This window comes from Hyaena hyaena, unplaced genomic scaffold (genome assembly GCF_003009895.1).
Source record: "Hyaena hyaena isolate Hyena2069 unplaced genomic scaffold, ASM300989v1 scaffold_332, whole genome shotgun sequence".
NCBI classification, from domain to species: domain Eukaryota; kingdom Metazoa; phylum Chordata; class Mammalia; order Carnivora; family Hyaenidae; genus Hyaena; species Hyaena hyaena.
Genome location: NW_024080964.1, coordinates 1,033,548 through 1,054,489, shown reverse-complemented (window position 1 = coordinate 1,054,489; position 20,942 = coordinate 1,033,548). Strand labels below are relative to the sequence as shown.

The following is a 20,942-nucleotide window of genomic DNA, read 5'->3' as shown; positions in this document are numbered from 1 at the left end:
AAATGGAATCATATAATATTGACTTTTTGTGTCTTTTCCCCCCCACATTATAGCATGTATCACTGCTTTATTCCTGTTATGGCTGAATACTATTCCATTGTATGTATATACCATATTTTGATTCATCCAGTGTTGGACATTTGGGTTGTTTCTGCCTTTTGACTATTGTGAATAGTGCTATTACTAACATTTGTGTACAAGTGTTTGTGTGAGCACCTGTTTTCTGTTCTTTGGGGCATATAGTTAGGAATGGAATCACTGGATCACGTGGTAATCCTGCTTAACTATTTGAGAGACTGCCAAATTCTGTCCACAACATCTGCACCATTTTACATTCCCACCAGCAATATATGAGGCTTCCATTCCTCCGCATTCTTGCTGATACTTGTTATTTTCTTTCTTTAAAAAAAAATTAAAGCTATGGGCTAAATGGGTGATGAGCATTAAGGAAGGCACTTGTTGGGATAAGCACCGGTTGTTATGTGTGACAAATTACTAAACTCTACTCCCGAAACCATTATTACACAATATGTTGACTAACTTGGACTTAAATGAAATTTAACAAAAAATTAAAGCTATCCTAGTGGGTTTGAAACTGTGTTTCATAGTGGTTTTGATGCATTTCTCTAATGACTAATGATGTTGAGCATATTTTCATGTGTTCATAGGCCATTTGTATATCTTCTTCGGAGAAAATTCTGTTTGAGTCCTTTGCCCATTTTTGAATTGGGTTGTCTTTTTGTTGTTGAGTTGTACTTTGAATACCAGACCCTTATTAGATGTGTAATTTGCAAATATTTTCTCTTATTTTCTAGATTGTTTTTTCACTTTTTTGGTAATATCCTTTGACACACAAAAGATTATAATTTTGATGAAGTCCAATTTGTCTGTATTTATTGTTGTTGCTCATGCTTTTGGTGTCACATCTAACAATTCATTCCCTAATCCTTGAGGCACATTTTGAAAAATTAACAATAGATTTATAACTGGAAAAAGACATAAAATTTTACTTTACTTGAAACTTATAAATGTACATTCACTTGGTAATCTGTTGATAGTCAAAAGGTTTCTTCCAACATGTTTACTGAGTAAAAGGCCACTTTATTTTTGTATAAGCCACAACTATCTGATATAGTTTGATTTCTTTTAAGTTGGCTAAGCTTGCAAAGCAATGTGACTCCAGATATTTCAAGGTTTTCATGATTTCCATTCCTCCCTAAATTTTAGTGTTATCTTTCCCACATATAATTTGATGGCAATATTTTTAGCTTTTAACAGACATTTAAGTAATATGCAACTTAGGGGCACGAGGGTGGCTCAGTTGGTTAAGTGTCTGACTCTTGATTCTGGCTTAGGTCATGATCTCAGTGTTGGGGAGATAGAGCCTTGCATCCGGCTCTGCACTGGTAACATGGAGCCTGCTTGGTATTGTCTTTCTCCCTTTCTCTCTGCCCTTCCTCTGTGTGTGTGTGCATGTGCATGTGCTCCTCTCCACCCTCCCACCCCTGCCCGGTCAAAATAAATAAACAAACTTAAAAAATATGCAACTTAATTATCACTGAAAGAAGTCTCTTTGTACAGTCATATTTATTTGGTTTAAGTGATGTTTAATTATAATGAGTATAATTATTAAGTAAAATAGGTATAACTGTAATAAATATGACTGGCATAAACAACTTTGGGAACAAACCCAACTGACTTGGTAAATACATAGCACAATGGTAGGAACTGAAAATACAGGTGTAGCAGATTATAGCCCACTGTCAAAGTGTGTTTGGTGTGCTATGAACATCAGTGAATCTGCTCACAATACAGAGGGAATGAAGTGTGTAATCCAAGTGTGTCAACTGAAGAAGAGTTAAGAGAGCATTTATTCTATTATTTTAGACGTCTCAATTTAAAATTATTTAAAACATTTTTATTTTTTTTTTTTAACATTTCTAAAACTATGGTAACATATACATAAAATTTACCACTTTAACCCTTTTAAGTGTACAGTTTAATGGCATGAAGTACATTCACATTGTTGTGTAAACATTACCACCATTGATCTCAAGAAGTTTTTCATCTTGCAAAACAAAATTACTTTTTAGTAATATGCAATGACAAGCACATCAGCTGTGATATGCTATCTTCTAAGCAGGTACTTAGTAGCAGTATGAGTTTGGGTAACTCATTTAACCTACTGTTGTCCTCAGTTTTCTAATCTATAAAATGGGGTTAATATGTACCCGGCAAAACTAAGAAAAAGGACAAAAAATATATTTGCTAAAGCACTTAAAAAACTGGAAAGCATTTTATAATTGCTACTTATGTTTATTTTCATTAATAGAAAATTTTAGGAGTTTTCCTTAGAAAGCTGAGGCTTCTTATTCTCATCATTTTATAAATATTATTTTTATATATTTAGATTATTCAGATTGATCATGACACATATATTTTCCTTGTTTATTGATTGATGGTATCTCCTACTAGAATGGAAGATCCATGAAGGCAGTGATTGCTTTCTATTTTGCCCATTGCTCTATTTCATAGTCTAGAACAGATTAAGGTTCTAGACTATTTCCTGAATAAATGAAAGAATGAATTATTTTATACATCAGTAAATGTATTCTTAGTGCTTAAAAAATATTAATTCGTGATATTGATAGCTCAAACATATAATTGTTACATCTTCCCAGTGCTAAATTAATATTTGTTATTAATTTAGAATATTTTAGAATATTTGCATTCCTTTAGAACATGGTAGAACATTTCTACCATGAGGAAACTTCCAGACTAGTTCAGAGTTGAAAGGAAGTCAAATTTAGGAGTAAATAGAAATGAAAAAAATTATTCAAATGTTGTAAAGTATTCTGAATTTCAAACTTTAGGGTATTATCAATTAAATAAAAGATGTGTTTTAATTGGTTTGAGTCAATACAACCAAGGAAATACTTTTAGTCCCAGTCTCTGGTTTCTAAATAAAACAGGCAGACTATACTATTGTTTATCAATATCTAGTTTCGAGTATAGCTATGTGACTTGCTTTGGCAGATGAATTGTGAATGGAAGTAACCTTGTGTCTTTTCTGGGTGGAAGTATTTAGTTGCTGGTATTTAACCCTCCACATAGTCTTTGCTTACAATGGAGATTATGGAAGTACCCACTGACATGGAGGTACCATAATTGTAACGTACTCTGGAATGCTGAGCTGACACATAGAAGATAGCTTCCCCAGAGAGATGGTCTCATGGAACCACAGTTGATTTTATACAAGCAATAAATTACCTTGTTGATTTGGAATTTGTACATTATATTGAGATTTGGGAATTGTGTATTATAACATCATAATTTAGTCTTTCTATATATACATATATGAACAATATTTTCCCCTACATTTTGAATGGGAAGTTAAAATAACAATTTAGATCTGCAAAACTTTTGTTGTAAAGTACTATTACTATGGGAGACAAAGCTGTATATAATCAAATTTGTTTTCAAAAATGGAGAGTAATATGTTACAGACATGATATCAAGGAGTTCTAGGTTCCTTTAAATCATCTTGATTTCTAACGTGAGGAAGAACTCAACAAAGCAGCTTCTGACATATTTGAGAATAATCCTTTTGAATTACCATCATTACTGACTAAGGTTTTTTTATCTTTTTCTAGATTCTTGCCTTTCACAGAGATATAGGTCTTCTCCAATAGTCTCTCCAAATTTAGACTTTTATTTGACCTGTTTTTGTTTGTTTGTTTGTTTGTTTGTTTGTTTGTTTTGGTCAGTGGTACACTGGGCTCTTACAGATGACTTTTTTTCCACCAAAGAATTCAAAATTGTGAGGTATGTATACTGAAAGTCTGGTGAAAACTCAGGTATTTGTAGTGAAACTTTGAATCCTTGCCTTTTACATTTTTGGGATACTTATTGGTACTTTAGTGGAGTACCTTGCTAAGGTTGTGTGTAGCCTCCCTTTTTGAAAGAAATTTTTAAAAATTAAGTGGGAGTGGAATGGGGTGGGGAGGTGACTCATCCATTAAATGAAGATTTATTCAAGTACTGTTATCTGTGATAAAGGAAGCTGTTAAGAGTCACCATTTCAGAATAACACTGGAAGAATTTAAACAGGCATTTTCCAGAATTGCCATTGTTTTCTTTGGTATTTCATTAACATTGTGGGTGGGGACATGATGAGGGCCATGGAGCAAAATAAGTGAAAGGGAAACAACTTTCATTCCTGGTGGATTTCCTGTATTACCTAATGAGAGCAGCCACTTACATGTTGATTCTGTACAATTCAACAAATATTTTTGAGCACCTCCTAAGTGCCTGCTATGTACAAAACAGTGAACAAACAGACAAAAGAACCCTGTCCTTGCAGAGTTCACCTTCTGGAGGTGTTGATCAACCCTCTGGGAACAATATTAAATTATTTGCCTTTCTCAAAAATTTTTTCATATGTATCAAAAGCAAACATTGATCCAAACATCCAAACTGATGGTGAAGCGCGAAAAGGAATTCTCCTCTTCACTCTGCTGGAACAGTTTCATTTAGACTTATTTGAAAATATTCATTTAAAAAATGCATGCAAAAATATAAACCCACCAGGCCTCGGGTCTCTTGATTTGAGATATAAGCATGATCTAAATCATTTGTCTTTTATTTCTGTTTTTGTTTTGTCTTTATTCAGCGGTTGAGGGTCAGATCTTTAGGGAGAAAAGCCTTGGGCGTGTTCAAAAGAGAAGGGCCCTCTTCCCTGAGAAAGCTTGCAGTGCCGCCGTTGGCTACCTACACGGCAGGCAGAACGTCAGTTTCCCCAGACTCTGCTCTCGAAAGAGCGTTTCTATTCATGGACACGGTGATGACACCATCCTTTCTTCCCAACAGTGGCGGATCCATAATTTCTACATAGCCTGGGGGGACTGACTGGGTGGGCAAGCTGGTTGAGAAGAGGCGTGAGCAGTTGACAAAAACTCGAGATAACGGCCGGTATCCGTCTCAGGATTTTCGGGTAGGAGGAGAAATCAACCCCCAAAGCCATCGCGGGGCTTGCACGGCAGCCTGAACGACCCCACTCCGCACGGGTGGTTCGGGAAAAGCACCCGGTTTTAGGTTAAAGTGAGCGAGCCAGAACGCCCAGAGTTGGACAAACCACTTGTAGGGACTGTCTGCCCGGAGGAACAGGGTGAAGAAGCACTCACAAATCGGGGGAAGATGGTGAGTTCACCCAGGAACAACCCTCTGCCCCCATCGCCCAACGTTTCCCACGGAAAGGTCTCTGTCGCTCTTCATCATGCTGGGCGGAACCTATAAGGCATGACCACCTAAATCAAACCAAGCCAACCAAACGACGCTCTAAAACCTCCCTCAACACTCCAGCGTGTTCCAAACGCAAACGTCGCTGGCGAAAAGAGGCTGCACAAATCACGTAGAAAATTAGGCTGCCCCTTTCTAAAGCGATAATCAAATTAGCCTCAAATTAAACGTGAAATTGGCCCTCGCCGGCTCTGGGGGACAAAGCCCCCATTGTCCCTGCGCCCGGGTAGCGGAGGCGGCGGTGCCCACCCAGCCCCGGCCAGCCTGGCGAGTCCCGGCGGCAGACGACGAGGTCCGCGCCGGGCCGGGGCAGAGCCTCAGCCGGGGAGTGCGTGGACGCGCCGGAGGTTCGGCTGGCGCGCGGGGCAGGCGCTGGGTGGGCGGCTGCGGGGTTTCCGACAGGCGCCGAGGGCTGGCGAGGGAGGAACCGGGGGAGGGAGCGAGGAGCCGCGAGCGGCGAGGAGCGTGCAGGGTGTGCGGGAGAGAGCGTGTGCGCGCGCCACACGCGCGCTCCCGGCGCCCGCGCGCTCCCTCTCCCCGCCTTCGCCCCCTCCCGGCCTGCTCCCTCCCCTCCTCCCCCCGCCCCGCGCTCCCGCCCAGCCCCCGGAATCAGTGCAGCTGTTGCCTTGCAGGCTGCGGATTCCTCCAGTCCCTCCCTCGGCCGCCTCTCCGCCCGGAGCGAGCGCGCAGCCCCGCGCAGCAGCGCCCACCGGTCCCGTCCTGTGAGCCCCGGCCCCAGCCGCGGACAGCCCCGCGGAGTCGCGTCCCGGCCCACCCGCCCGGCCGCCGAGGAGCGGGAGGAGGACGGGACCCCGGCGCCCCCACCCCCTTATCCGCGGGAGGTAGGTGGGGGGCCTAGACTGGAAGATGCCAACTCACTGGGGCTGCCTCCCGGGCGGGCTCCTGGGCGGCTGGAGGGCAGGAGGAGGGGCGCGGGCCCAGGCCCAGAGGACGCCGCTGCCCCGCCGCTGCCCTGCGCCCGGGGAGCGGCGTGGGGGCAGGGAGGCTGCAGAGCCCGGGCGGGGGCGGCGCGGGGAGCCTTGCTCTCCAGCGCCTATTAGTACGCGGGCTCTGCGGGCAGGGGCGGCGGGCTCCGCAGTGAGGCGGACGCAGCTCCTCCGTGCGCACCGCGGCAGCCCAGCCCCATCCTCGGGCGCAGCGGCGCGGATTCCTCCCTGCCTCCGCCGCCTCCTCCCTCCCGCTGGGCGCAGCGGCCCCTGGTGCGGGGGTGGGTGCGGAGTGGGCAGCGCGCTGGGCGTATTTTCGGGTGTCCTCCCTGCGGCCGAGGCTGGTGGGGAGCGGGGGCGGCGTTGACAAGGCTGCGCTGTGCGCGTAACGGTACGGGGGATGCGGCCAGGCGTGGTCCCCGCTGCGCTGCGCTGCAGCTGAACCGGAGGCGGCCGCCCGGCACCCCCCCGCCCTCCCCCGCGCCCGCCCCCCGCGCTCCCTGCTGTCCCCACTCTCCCAGGGCTGGGCGTGAGCCGCCTCGGGGCGCGGAGCGGCGGCGGCGCCCGCCCTTCAGCTCCAGCCACCCGCTCTTCAACAGGTTTGTACCAGCGCTGGGACCCTCCGGGCCGGCCTTTGGGGTGGTGGGCTGGAAACCCCGCTTGTCTTCATCTCTCATACCACGCCCGCGGCCCTCCTTTTTTGGGGGAGGCTTCCCTTTGTTTTTGTGAGAGGAGAGATGCCAAGTGCCTGCCGTCAGATGGGGAGGGGAGTGTTGTGGATGTCAGTATACAAAACCGAGTCCATTATTTTTCGAGTCAAAAGCAGGGCCACAGAGCGAGGAGAGGCCGAGTGTGAGGGTGCTTCAGCAGAGGAGAAAAATGGATTCGGTGGGGTTTATTTGGGCGGGGATGTGCTTTTTTGGCAAGATGGATGGCTCCCGGTGCCCTCGCCGTGATGCAGCACAATGCAGCAGTATCGCAGCTTCCCCCGGTTCTCGCTGCCGGGGCTTGGCACGGCCACTCGGCGCCTGCGGCCCCCGCCCGGCCCCACCCAGGCCCCGGGCTGCCGTTGGCCGAGGCTGGGAGCTGCTTCTACCTTGTCATGCTGCTTCAGATGGATGTGGCGTCAGGAGGACCAGGTCACCTAGCAGTGAGGTGGGGGTGGGGGCAGTCTGCTGTTTGGGGTGAACCCTCCCGCCCCGCCTGTCTGGCTGTGCTCGGACGAAGGGGCGTCCTGCAGCGCCAATGCAGGCTGGGGAGCCGGCCTGCGGTTGCGGTCGGGAATCTGATCTCGCACCCAGGGACCTGAGCCGTAGGGAGGGGCTGCAGGGAGGACAGGCCCGGTGGTGTGCGGAGGCAGTGGTGCAGTCAGTATTGGGAGTCGCAGTGTTTTCTGTGCCTTCCCCATAACCTGTGACTACAACCCAGCTATCCACCGGTTTCTTCTTATGTGAAAAGTTGATTAATTGGAGCTTCGTAGCGATGATATTACAGTACCTCTGTCTTTGGCTAATACTAAGAATATGAATTTTTCCTATAGGAAACCATTCTCTGAAATGTAATGATTGATGTGATTTAGTTTTTATGTCTGAGACATTTCTAAAAATATTACATCCAGTAAGTTGTTTTAAAAAGGAACGTATTTTTTTTGATGGATTAAACATTGTTTCTTTAACCTGTCTTTGCTGCATTTCATCATTTGCTTTTTTCCTGTAAATCAAGTACAGTTACGTATTTGGATTCTTTACTAAGGTTTATTAGGTGAGTGTCATGATTGTTGGTCAGTTGGTATTCAGATTGATTTAGATAGCCAAGTTAAGTATCCAGTCATGACTAATGGGATTATCATGGTAACTGACTGCATTTGTGTTTGTTTATATGTAGTTTTTGCATACTTTTTTTTTTTTGTGTGCATGTGGCTGGGCACGGGATCCAGAAAGGCAGACCACCAAGGCCTCGGTGGCTGGTATTTGGTCAGAAGGAGATGGTTCCCAGTGTCCTCATCTGTTTAGTCTGGGAACACCGGGAATTTCTCTTCTAAATGCCTCTTCTACAATTCATTTATTCAGTGTGGGATGGCAAATGGGATACATCTAAATGTCACCTCAGGATCTTCTAAAATTCATAAAGGAAAACGGGTATTTCAGTATACTAACTGGAAGGGAAGGTCAGTGTTTCAATGCAAGGGCGTATCTACTTTTAGTTTTAAAAACTCTAGAATGAATCCAGCTTAGTGGCATTTGATTTTATGTGGATCTTCAGAGTAGAATTTAAATTGTGTGGTTTATGTGCATGATTTTGAATTTCTCTAATGGGGACTGTTAAGATACAGAATTTTTTAAAATTTGGATTTCATCGTTGCTCTGGTTGTATAAAATTGTGATGCATAAAGATGTTTGGGAGTATTGTTTCCGTGGATTATCCAGACATTTTGGATTTATTATGTTGTAAAAAAAATATCCTGTGTTGATGGCGCACGGGGTTTAGCTGTTCTGACTTACACACCAGGTGCAGAATTCTGTTAGGTTATGCTCTTTGTAACTCTGTCCATCTCTGGACTAACCAAACCCTTCATTTGAGAGTTAAGTATTGAGGCAGTGAGGAAACTGCTGTCACTTGGCCATCTCCTGCTGTGCAGGCTTTCAGAGCAGAGCATCTCTGGGGTGAGACTAGTAACAGCAGTCTGTGATGTAGGAGCAAGTGAGAAGACCTCACTCTACTTGTGACACATCCGTAGCAGAGACTTGGCACTGGCGTTTCCTTGGAAGAGTTTGAGTGGTTATTGAGTGCTGAATGAAAGCATGACTCTACATGTAGAAGTACTATTTTGAGATGGAAGGATTTTATTACTACTAAACAAACAGACTTGATGAGTGGATATTATTTGATGTGGTTTTTGTTAAAATAATAAGCTTTTCATTTTAAGAGCACATTCTTAGAAGTCTAAAGCTATATGCACACGTATATATACAGTAATGTGATGCTCCCTTAATTATTTTGGGCCCTGACCAACATCTTCATTATCATCAGTCTTTAATTAACGTTCTGTGGATTTCCTTAGGGCAGTCCTGTTTTCTTCCTTAAGGAAACCATTCTTCCTTAAGGAAGAAGCTGATACCCTTCGGAAAGACTACTACTTTAGGTTTGTGGAAGTGAATAAAACCCCTCTTGGGTTTCCCTTGTAAATTTTCAGTCCTTGGTGTCTCCCAAAGCACCTTTTCTTTGCAAAAGACCTAGCTTAGTATTCTTGATTTTTCTTTTTTCTTAAAAAAGATTTTTTTTTTTTTTTAACTGGGGGGGAGTTGGGGAGGAGCAGAAAGAGAGGGAAACAGTCCCAAGCAGGCTCCCGGCAGTCAGCACAGAGCCCATGTGAGGCTCAAACTCACAATCTGTTAGATCATGACCTCAGCCGAAATCAAGAGTCAGACACTTAAACCCACTGAGCCACTCAGGCGCCCCTTCTTGATTTTTCTGATAGCAGTAATCCCATACCCAAGTTCGTATAGCATAGGAATGGTATCATCAATTTCTACACGTTGGTGGGTAAAATGAAACTATCCCAGGTAGAGACACCCGTAACTTCAGTTTTTAGATATTACCGGAAAAGATGTTTTCATAATGTCTTGATATGGTAGTGAGATTTGTGGAACAGTAACATCAGGAGTTAGTTATAAATACAGATTCTTAGAGGTCTCATTCTTCTATCTACCCCCATCAGGATTTGTATTTTAAGTAGACCTCTAAGTGATTTATATGCATGTTAAATGGAGAAACTGCTCTACTCCTTCAGCTAAGGGACCTCCATAATCAAAATGTTCCTTCTGGTATCCTTCTTTTGTCTTGCTGAAGTACCAGCACATTTTTTCCCCTTGTGTTATTAAGTGGTATTGAAGAAAGGGATGCACTGACTATAAATCATTTAATACAGAAATACTTAGTAAAGTTCTTTAATCTTAGGTGGAAGAGCTTTTTTATAGTTTATTTAGATTAGTCAGGTTTTTTAGTTCTTTTCTAGAACACTTCTAAAGGTGGAAAACAGTCTGCCCTCCCCACCTAGAGAAAAAGGCATTGGCTTTGACACAGCAGAACTGGAGTCTGGGAAGCTGCCAGCCTGAGTGCGAAGTGTCCCCTCTGGTCCCTTTTCTCTCCTTTGACTGACATCTTGTTCTCTGTAATCAGTTGCTTCCCCTGGTATGTTCAGTGTCCTGTCCCTCTGGTCCATTTTCTTTTTCTTTTTTTTAATTTTTAAAATGTTTTTTATTTATTTCTGAGAGAGAGAGACAGCATGAGCAGGGGAGGGTCAGAGAGAGAGGGAGACACAGAATCTGAAACAGGCTCCAGGCTCTGAGCTAGCTGTCAGCACATAGCCCGACGCGGGGCCTGAACCCACGAACCATGAGATCATGACCTGAGCCAACATCGGACGCTTAACTGACTGAGCCTCCCAGGCACCCTATGGGTCCATTGCCTTTCTTAAAGTTTTTTATTAAGTGATTTGTGCATATAAAATAATGCTCATAAAAGCTGTGTCACAGAATCATAAACTAGTGGACACTCAGACAAGCACCACGTAGTTGAGGAAGAACTTTATCATTGTGCATTCATAGTCCTCTGTGTGATCCTCTGTCATCCCATCTGAAGAAACCACTGTCCTGAGTTTTAGGCTTATCATTCCCTTGCTCTTCATTATGGGTTACCTTTAAAAATTTTTTAATTTAGTATGTTTTTGAACTTCATGTAAAAGGAATTATACTTTATGTATTTTTCTGTGACTTGCACTTTTAGGTTAACATTATATTCCTGAGATTCATTCATTTGTGGCTGTGGTTCATTCATTTTTTACTGTTGTGTAGTATTCCACCACAGTTTATTTATTCCTTTTACTATAGATAGAGATTTGAATTGATTTCCAGTTTTTGCTCTTAGAAAAAGGCTGCTGTGAATGGGTCTTCTACATATCTCTTAATACATATGAGGAGATAGATTTAAACATATATACACATTATCTGTCTCAGGAATGAAATTTGTTGGGTGATAGAGTATATGGATTGTATCTGAGATAGATATGCCAGACTATTTTTCCCAAGTGGTTGTACTGCTTATGTTCCTACTAGTAATGTATGTGTTATGATTAGTCCACACTTTGCCAGCACTTCATTTAACAGACTTTAAAATATTTATTAAATAATGTCTCATTGCACTTTTTATTTGCCGTTTCCCTGATTCCTGAGGTTAAGTATCTATTTATATTATTGCCATTTGGGTTCCTTCTTTTATGAAGTCCCTGTAAAGTCTTTTACTAGCTTACCTTTTAGATTTGTTTCTTACTGTTTTGTAGGAGTTCTTTATGTAGATTGCCTCCTAACCCCTGTGGATTATGTGTTGCAAAAATTACCTCCTAATTTGTGTTTGTTTTTAAACACTCTTCTTAGTTTCTTTCGATGAACATTTATTCATAATTTCTGTAGAGTCATAATCAATTTTTGTCCTTTAAGATTTGTGAGAATAATTTTGTTATTGTAGAAGAATTCTTTTTAGTTGGGAAAGAGCATGAGTTTTGGAGTCAAACAGATGTGGGCTCAGATCCTAATGCTATTCTATATTATCCATGTGGCCACTGCTGGGTTCTAGCCTTGGGCTTGTTCATTACTCTTAAAACCACAGTTTCCTCATCAGTAAAATTGAAATGATAATACTTCCCCATACAGTGGTGAGACCACAGTGTACAGTGCTAGGCACATAGTAGGTGTTTATTTAATAACAGTTCCGTTACCTTCTCTTCAGACTGCCTTAGCTATATGAGCCACTAACTTCTTTTAAATGCTTTCCCAAAACTACCTTAATATTTTTTATGTCAGAAGAGGTATTAAACAGCTTATTCTTTTTTAAAAAGGCTGTTTTACCAATGGAATTTATATATTGATAAGCACAGGTTGTACAAGACTACTTACTGGAAATTCTTTGTCAGCTCAGGTTCCTGTACTACTTGAAAGTAGTACAATAATAGATATTTTTACCCAGAAGCATTTATATTACTCTTCTCCCTTTGCTGCATCTTTAAGATTACTCTGCAGTATTATTTTTGATGCAGTAAACAATTATTGGATATCTTCTCTTGCCAGGGCTTGAAATTGGGTTGGAGTGATGGTGGTATGGGCTGGTTTAATGGTAAGATTTAGTTCCTGAATCTAAGGACTGTATATTGTATACAATATACTCTCTATATGTCCACAGAAAATAAAAGACCTCTTAATGACCTGGTGTGTGACTCTGGCAAGCCATTTACCCTTCTGTTTTCAGTTCTAAATTTGTAAAATGAAAAACTTAGATGAAATTATAGTGGGAGTTAAAACCTGGCACATGACTATCGTTCCCTCTTTCCCTGGCAGATGTAGAAAATCAGCCATGACACTTTTTCCGCAAAGCTGAGATAGAGCCTCAGTCATGTTCTCAATACAGTAACTACCAGTTGATCACATCTCATGCTTAATTTTTAAGATTCCCATATATCCCTAAAATTCTGTGATGGTAAGATACTGGAGTGACACAGCACTCTGGAAAAGTTTAAGAATAGAGTGGAACAGGAAGAAACCAAAAGCAGGGAGACAGGAAATAGGTGATTGTGGGGTCTGGAGGTTAAGGGAGCAGGTTATGGTGATAGCCAAGGAAATGAGAAGGAGGGGAGAGAAGGGAGAAAGGCTGTGAAGGCCCAGTCCTGTGCCAGCTGTTTGTAGGGTGCGTGGATGGGAAGTGGAGCTAAGTGGATGAGGAACTCAGGTGACAAAGATTTCAAATTTGGATGATAAAGAGCATGTTTGGTGATGATGAGAGAAATAGACCCACGAAAGAGTGGAAATCTGGTTGGGAAGAGAATCAGTTTTCTCTTTAAACATGTTGAATATGAAGTTCCAGTAGAACCCTTAGTGGAGATATATGTTGGAGAAGTTGAGAGAGGTCAGGGCTAGTGTGGCTGATGGGAGACTGTTGGATGCAAGGGTCTTGAGCTTCAGGCTCTGGAGTTACACAGCCTGGTGACTCCAAGTACAGGCTAAGTGACCTTGGGCAAACTACCTTAACCCCTCTGTGTGCCTCAATATCTCCATCTGCATGCTGGTGGTATGTGACAGTACCTGTCACAAAGGATCGTTAAAGTTAAGTGAGCCAATCCATTGCCCATTACAGTACATTTTATTAGCATGAGATATGGACATTTTTGCTTAGTTTGTCTCTTATTTATTCTTTCAAATAAATATTTTGATTTATTGAAGAAAGATACATTCCAGTAAACAATACCATCCTTGAGATAAATAATGCTAAGTTCAGTCTACATTAAATTTGTCCTTATGTCTGAGTTATAGGTAAGGCAAACCTAACTAATACTTATTTTTAACAAACGAGGAAACATTAAAACCATACTATTCAGGGAAAAGGATATAAACAGAGTTCAATAACTATAATATATTAAATTATTTAAACTCACCAATAATATGAAACACAGAACACTTAGATTAATTTTTCCACTTTAATTAGTGGGTAGAAAATACTCTGGGATACTATGAAATAGAAGGTATGCATTGCCTCTTGGGAGAATATTTGGATTAATACAAGCTTACTAGAAAACACTGGGTTATATATGTAACAGAAACCTTAAATGTTTATACCTTTTTGGAGTGAAATCTCACTTGTAGTTCTGTAACCTAAAGAAAGAAATAAAAATAAGGACAGAGGTTTTTGGGTTTTTTTTTTGCCATTATTAACTATTATTTTATTTTATTATTATTTTTTTTTACAAATAGTTTATTGTCAAGTTGGTTTCCCAGAGTTTTTTTTTATAAGTTAAAGTTTCTAATTTTTTTTTTTTTTTAAATGTTGACGTCTGAGAGAGAGAGAGACACACACACACAGTGTGAGAGGGGGAGGCCAGAAAGAAAGAGAGAGAGGGAGACACAGAATTCAAAGCAGGCTCCAGACTCCGAGCTGTGTCAACACAGAGCCTGATGGGGGGCTTGAACTCATGAACCATGAGATCATGAACTTAGCCGAAGTCAGACTCTTAACCTACTGAGCCATCCAGGCACCCTCCAAGGACAGAGGTTTTTAAACAATTGTTTTCTTATCAGTATTTATAGTGAAAAAGCAAATGGAACATACTCAAATAAATTATGGCACAGGATTGTGCCATATTTCAATGTAGTGCTTAAAATAATGGTTTGTTAAAATATCATTGAAATGGGAAAATGCTAACAATATAATATTCAGTGGAAATATCTTTATGCAAAGCTATATAATAGGGCTTAACTCCAGTTTTGTTTTATTAAATAAAAGACTGGGAGGAAATACATTAAAATATTAATGGTTTGTTTTGGATGGTGGGTTGATGGCTGATTTCCTTTCTTACAAGAAAGGAAATTCCTATGATGTAATGTTTCTCATTTTGAGTTTTGAAATATTTTATAAATAGAGAAGAGTACAGTAAATATAGTCTACCATAAGGGCTGTTTTTAAATGATCAAAAAAGCAAGCAGTACTTCATTTTAATTTTTAAAAAAGGAAAGGAAAAAAAGCAAATCTGTTCACCTATAGATCATTACTAAAGAATAGTTTGAACTTCCAAAGGATTGTTTCATCTGTCCTTCTGTACACTTTTCTAAGGGCAGAGGAAAAATGCGTAAATCAGCATCTTCAAGGTATACAGAGAAGTAGAGCATTCAGATGTGATGGAATGCTAATGTGATCCTATACTAACCTGGGTCAGCTGGTAAGGTGGGAAGACCAGGATTCTTTAGTATTTCCAAACTGCACACTTGGGAAGAGAGGGCACTGGAATTCTGTGACATACTTGTTCTCACTTGTGGAAACCCAGCTACTGCTGGAGCTATATTTGTAACCATTAGGCCATCATATTTCATTGGAATTGGTCAGAAATATAGATAAAATTCCAAGTGAAAATTTAAAAATGAAATAACTCCAGATTTATATTACTTGCAATTAATGGTTTCTCGCCATGAATTTTAATAATAACCTTCCTTCTTTAGTATGAAAGGAAGTTCTTAGGTATGCATATGGTGTATTGCATCTGTCTGTCATATAGGTGAGAAAGAGATGTGTGGGATTGAGTAATCTCCACCATGAATGGAGGCAGAAGGCTATTTTAAGACTTTGAAAGTGGGGAATTTGGTGGGGATAACATTTTGAAGGTGGATCTGAGGAATGAATCACGTTGCCCTTCATCTTTGGGGAAAATGTTTGGAAATAGTACTTTTTGTTTCATGGTGCAAATCTCCCAACTGTATTGGTACTTGGTAAAATGTAGCTTGTAGAAATGAACTGATTCACTGAATTTTGTGTTTTTTCTGCCATTGATTTTAAGTGGTTGATTGAGGACGGTTTCAGATTAGTATGCTTTGAGATATGAAAGTAAGATGTTATAATTTCAAGATTGCTTTAAAATTGACCTTTGTTTATAGGTATCATAATTCCGTTCATAGTAAACTCTAAACTATGAGAGTAAACACCTGAGCGATTTTTTAAAGCCATTTGACATCTCTGATCTAGAATATAGAGCATCCTTCTGTTTCTGATCTTTAATATATAAACTTGAAGCCATTGGTTAGGCAGTAAAGTCTGTATTAGAACATAATTACAAATTTTTACCCAGCAGATGCACTAGGATGAAATGCAGAGTGATGTATAAATTAGCAGAATTTATTCTTTGGAAGTATATATGTGTAATTAAATATGGCTGTGCTTAGAAAGTGGTTATTGATGTTGATGGGATTGTGGAAGAGTTCTAATGTCATCTCCACATTTCCCAAATTTTTAGAAGTACTTAACAGTAAACTTGCTCTTTATCAAAAATATCCTAACACCATGATAAGCCTCATTTTAGATGATTAAATAAAATGACTAATCAACTAAATATACCCCTTGCTATTCAACTTTTTTTCTTCCAGAACTTAACAGAAAAGCAGTATTAATACTAAAGATGTAATGAGCCCTGAAATTTTGAAAAGAGTTTTCCATTCCTCATTTAAATGTGGAGTTTATTAGAGCCTTGGTGGTTTAGTACTTCCGTGGAGTGTGGGAAAAGATGTAGGAACTGGGCCACAAGGGAGCTGGTAAAAAATGTCCTCCAGGAGATCAGCCTCTATGGCTACTGCCTCTGGCCCTGAGTTTCTTGTTGTTTCCTTACCCTCTTGGGTAGCAGTTTCAGGGATAATTTTTGTTCTAGTGTGTTTGCTTCAATGCTAAATCTAAACAGTCAAGGGCTGTACATTTTTCTGAAATGTTTTTCACCAGCTGTACAGTGTTTGGGGTGGGATAATGCATGTTCTTATCATGGTTTACTCCCCCTCCTCCTTTTAGCCTTTTTATCTTATTTATTTAAAGGGGAAGGAAAACTTGGATTCTTCCCCAAACAATGCTTATTTATTTTGTTCTCTGATGTTTAAACGTTGTCTATTGTATTTTTAAATCTGTAGCATGGGAGTGTTTTTATAGTGTGTACAATAGTCAGTCAGTTAAAATATTCATTTTTTTTTTTTACCTTCTTAGAATCCCTGAATATTTGACAGTATCTGCTATGATATACGGTAGGTGTAGTTTTTTCCCTGAATGGCTTATGAGGAATATATACTTTCATAAAGTTATAAATTAGCATAAAATCATCTAACATAAAAATTTTTAAATATTTTATTACCAAAATAATAAATGTTTATTGTAGATCATGGAAAATAAAAGCGAATGCAGAGAAGAAAATTAAAATCACTAGATGTTCAGTGACGCCGGCAGCCTGCAGTTAACATTTTGGTGTTTATCCTTTAAACCTTTTTTCCCTGTGTATATATTTGTTCATCTCACAAATAAGGGCCAGATCTTAGGCTAAAGCTGTCAAGTTCTGACAGTTTAAAGAATCACTTGATACATGAAGTATGGCAAAACATAAAATCCTATTCCTGGTCATATTTAAAGCTGTGGCATGGACACTGTTGCCTGAGCTGTTTTTAATAGTGTGGATGTTAAAAATGGTGAAGAAACAGAATCCAAATCTTATGAAGATATTTTTCTTTGAAAAAAAATATAGTGGAAAAATACCAGAAATTAAGTTCTCATTAGATAATGTGTGTTTTCTGTTTTGTTTTGGAAAGAATTCTCATCAGAGTTGCATTAATTCCCTCGAGGGACATCTCCATATGCTTTGGACAACATCTGATTTTACTTTTATCTTCAGATTTCAGAGAATCTTTAAAACAGCTACCCCATAACATGTTACAAACGGAATGGATATAGTTATTAGCATCTCGGTTTTAAAGGTAATAAATTTTACTGGGCTAGGTTTGGTTGTAACTGTTGAAAGCATACACTAGAGCTCAACTTTCTTAGGATTTTTGTATTGGCTGAATTCTTTCAAATACTATCTTTGGCTCTACAATCTGTTTCAAGGAGTAAAAGCAATATACTTATTGGATTATGCAAGCCAATTGTTCAAGCCCTGGGACATTGGATGGATGGAAGTGACTTGCTAGCACTTCTTTGTTACTTTAATTCTAGAATTTGGTCTTTTCCTTGAAGAAGGTACTGAAAGGGTTTTTTCATGTGCTTAGCAAAAGGAGTGGAATACCCTTTCATTGGAAAAGAAAGCCCCTTATAGCAGTTTCTATGAGGTACTTTGTGATTGTTATTAGCCTTGTTTGGAGTGGTAGGCTCTAAGGAAAAGTGGCAAATGCCCTTCTTCCCGGGTTTAAATACTGAAGGCCAGTGGTAGCTTCTTTTATAGTTTAGAGGAAAACTCAGCTGGGCTTGGTGATGGATGGACCAGGATTGGGGTTTGGAGTATAGCTGTGCTACATGGATTTTCTCTCTACAAATAAGGGATTCTTCAAAAATTCCCAGCCTGATGGGAATCATTCTTTTTGAGGGTGGCCACAACTCATCAGGTGAAATGCTTGATGGTTAAAGTGCCTGGGCCGTCTGAAGCCTGTAGTAGGGACTTAACCTCCAGGCAGCTGCACTTGTTGGGTCTAGCACTTGGGTGGGGGTTGGGGAGGTGAGGAGGCATTGAGGTGAGACAGTGCTCAAAGTGGTCACTGCACCCCACATTAGAGGGAGGACTGGAATGTGGCCTTATGTGGACTTCTGAATGGATAAGTACACCTGTCACTTTTTAAGGAAGCGAGTGGTAGTCAGAGGTATCAGTTGGGTAACTTCTCTGAGAGGGGCCTGGTCCTTCTCACAGCAAGGTTGACAACTCTCTTGCCAGCTGTCCTTAAATACCCATCTTATCTCCTGGGACGGAGTCGAGGATGTACCATGATCCTGGAGCAAACACATTTGTGTGCTGTTGGAGCAGTAAAGAAGCCAGTGCACACTTAGTGTTTTATTCTTTGTTTTAAATGTAGGTTTTGTTTTGGTTTGTTTTTGTCTGTTTTTAAATCAATACCCACTGCTAAAGGAATTTCTGAGTTTCCCTGATAATCAGGATCATTTCTCATTTTGAAAAGCTTATTTTGCTTTTGAAGTGTGTGTTCCTGACTTTAGGAATACCACCTTTTCCCCTAGTTCTAAAAGTCTCATTCAATTCATAAAGGGTGAAAGTTTAATTAGAGAGCAGGTTAATTTGGGGCACCAGGTGGCCCAGTCAGTTAAGCATCAGACTTCGGCTCAGGTCATGATCTCCAGGTTTGTGAGTTTGAGCCCTGTGTGGGGTTCTGCATTGACAGCTCAGAGCCTGGAGCCTACTTCGGATTCTGTGTTTCCCTCTCTCTCTGCCCTCCCCCACTCAAGCTGTGTCTCTCTCTCTCTCTCAAAAATAAATAAAAGTTTAAAAAAATTTAGAGAGCAGGTTAATTTATTGTCTTATTCCTGCGGAAGACTATTCTTGTCTGTCAGGTTAGTATTTATTTATATATATATTTCCAGCTTTGAGGACTTATTTTGTTAGTGTATATTTACCTGAATATTTTATTCCTAATTACAGTATGCATTTTCGTTGGGCTACACTTTTGTTAAAGGAAACTTTTGTTGACATGCAATAAATAGATCTTTAGTGGGTCATATTTGAAAACTGGTTTTCAGTCTTCTCAACTTTTAAAGTAAGTAGATATTTAATGTAAAGAGTACATTGATGGCTGGCCTGTCACTGGAATGTTGTGCAGCTGTGCAGAGTATGAGGCTCAAATATGCTAATTAAATATATTTTTTTTAAAGCAAGAATGGAATGTAGCGGCATGTGGTTAACCATTCTGGTTTGTTTTTGAAGAGGACTTTTTTTTTTTTTTGGCCAAATATTAACAATTAGAGAGTATGTTGACTTAGAGGATGTATTGCTAGGTTAAATTGTTTTTTTAAAAGAAGTGATGGGACTTATTAAATACTGATATGATCCTGATTAATAATCTGCTTCAAAATGTAGGCAGTGGGAACATGACTAGGGCTTTAGCATCTGTAATTAAGGTGTTTCTTTTTTAAGATTCAATCTTGCTTTTCCTCCTCCATATCCATTCTCCTTCTTTAGTTGAGGAGTACTCAGCCTTCTTTTGGGCAGTGAAATACAGCATTTCCCCCCAGTTTGAACAATATTTTGATATCTCTTTTGGGGACCCACTGTGCATTGGATCATTTGCACTAAACTGTATCCACACAGATGGTGGTCTGATTTTTTTTTTTTTTTTAGTCAGACATTGTGCAAAGTGATCTGATGGGGATAAATGGCAGGTTGGTTGTGTAATGTGGCAACATCTTACTTGGTGTATCTTTAGAGATAAGTGGGATGTGATTCCAGCAAGGCTGTGTATCACAAGTTGGAATGCGTTGGAGAACTGCCAAGAGATTGGGAGCAAGCTGTATGACAAGCACTAATGCGGCATTGGCCTGCCCTAAAATAGCGACAGTTCAACAAAATATCTTGAAGCTTGTCATTTCACTTGAGCAAAATCACTCCTCTAAACTTACTGTCAAGAAATATAAATGATTGCTCTCCTCTTTAGTAAGGTTTATTATTATTTATCTTTTTGTTTCAATGATCTTAAAAAATCTTGTGCCTGTATATAAGAAAATACTTCTGTGTAACATGTTATCTTGGATAGTTTTATCTGGACTAATTAGTGATGCATTATCCCAACCTTCATGCTGAGGTTCCCCTGCCCCACTCATCCCTCTCACTGCGAAATATGTAGTTTCTGTGGTTTGAATAGAAATTCTGGCCCTGAAGGTTAAAAACTAAAAGCCCTATATTTTGTCATAAAATACACGTGGATATGAATTGTGGATGTTTGAACACTAAAACATCATAGAAGCATGGTAAAGGGCACTGGCTACTGTCCTGCAGAATCTTTCTTTCTTTGTTTATTGCTTTTTGGCTTTGTTTTAAGTTTTTGCCGTTTATCTGCAGCACTTTATTTTTATTTATTTATTTAGTTTTTAAATGTTTACTTATTTTTGAGACAGAGCTTGAGGTGGGGAGGGGCAGAGAGAGAGGGAGATAGAATCCAAAGCAGGCTTCAAGCTCTGAGCTGTCAGCACAGAGCCAGATGCGGGACTCGAATCCATGAACCACAAGATCATGACCTGAGCTGAAGCTGGATGCTTAACCGACTGAGCCACTCAGGCATCCCAAGCACTTAATTCTTGTTTGTAATTGATTTAGTTTCTAATTCTGGTCCCTCAGTTTTAGAAAAGGATAGATAGACTTGTTTTTCA

The 20,942-nt window shown here is 40.4% G+C and overlaps 1 protein-coding gene across 1 annotated transcript in view; it reads left to right on the top strand.

Annotated features, from left to right (window-relative positions):
• The first annotated feature begins 6,059 nt into the window (after positions 1-6,059).
• The window catches only part of SPTBN1 (spectrin beta, non-erythrocytic 1), a 198,284-nt gene continuing 183,401 nt past the window's right edge, over positions 6,060-20,942 (top strand). The window contains exon 1 of the mRNA XM_039249201.1: positions 6,060-6,140. The gene's annotated coding sequence lies outside the window, so the exon portion shown is untranslated. The remainder of the gene's footprint in view (positions 6,141-20,942) is intronic.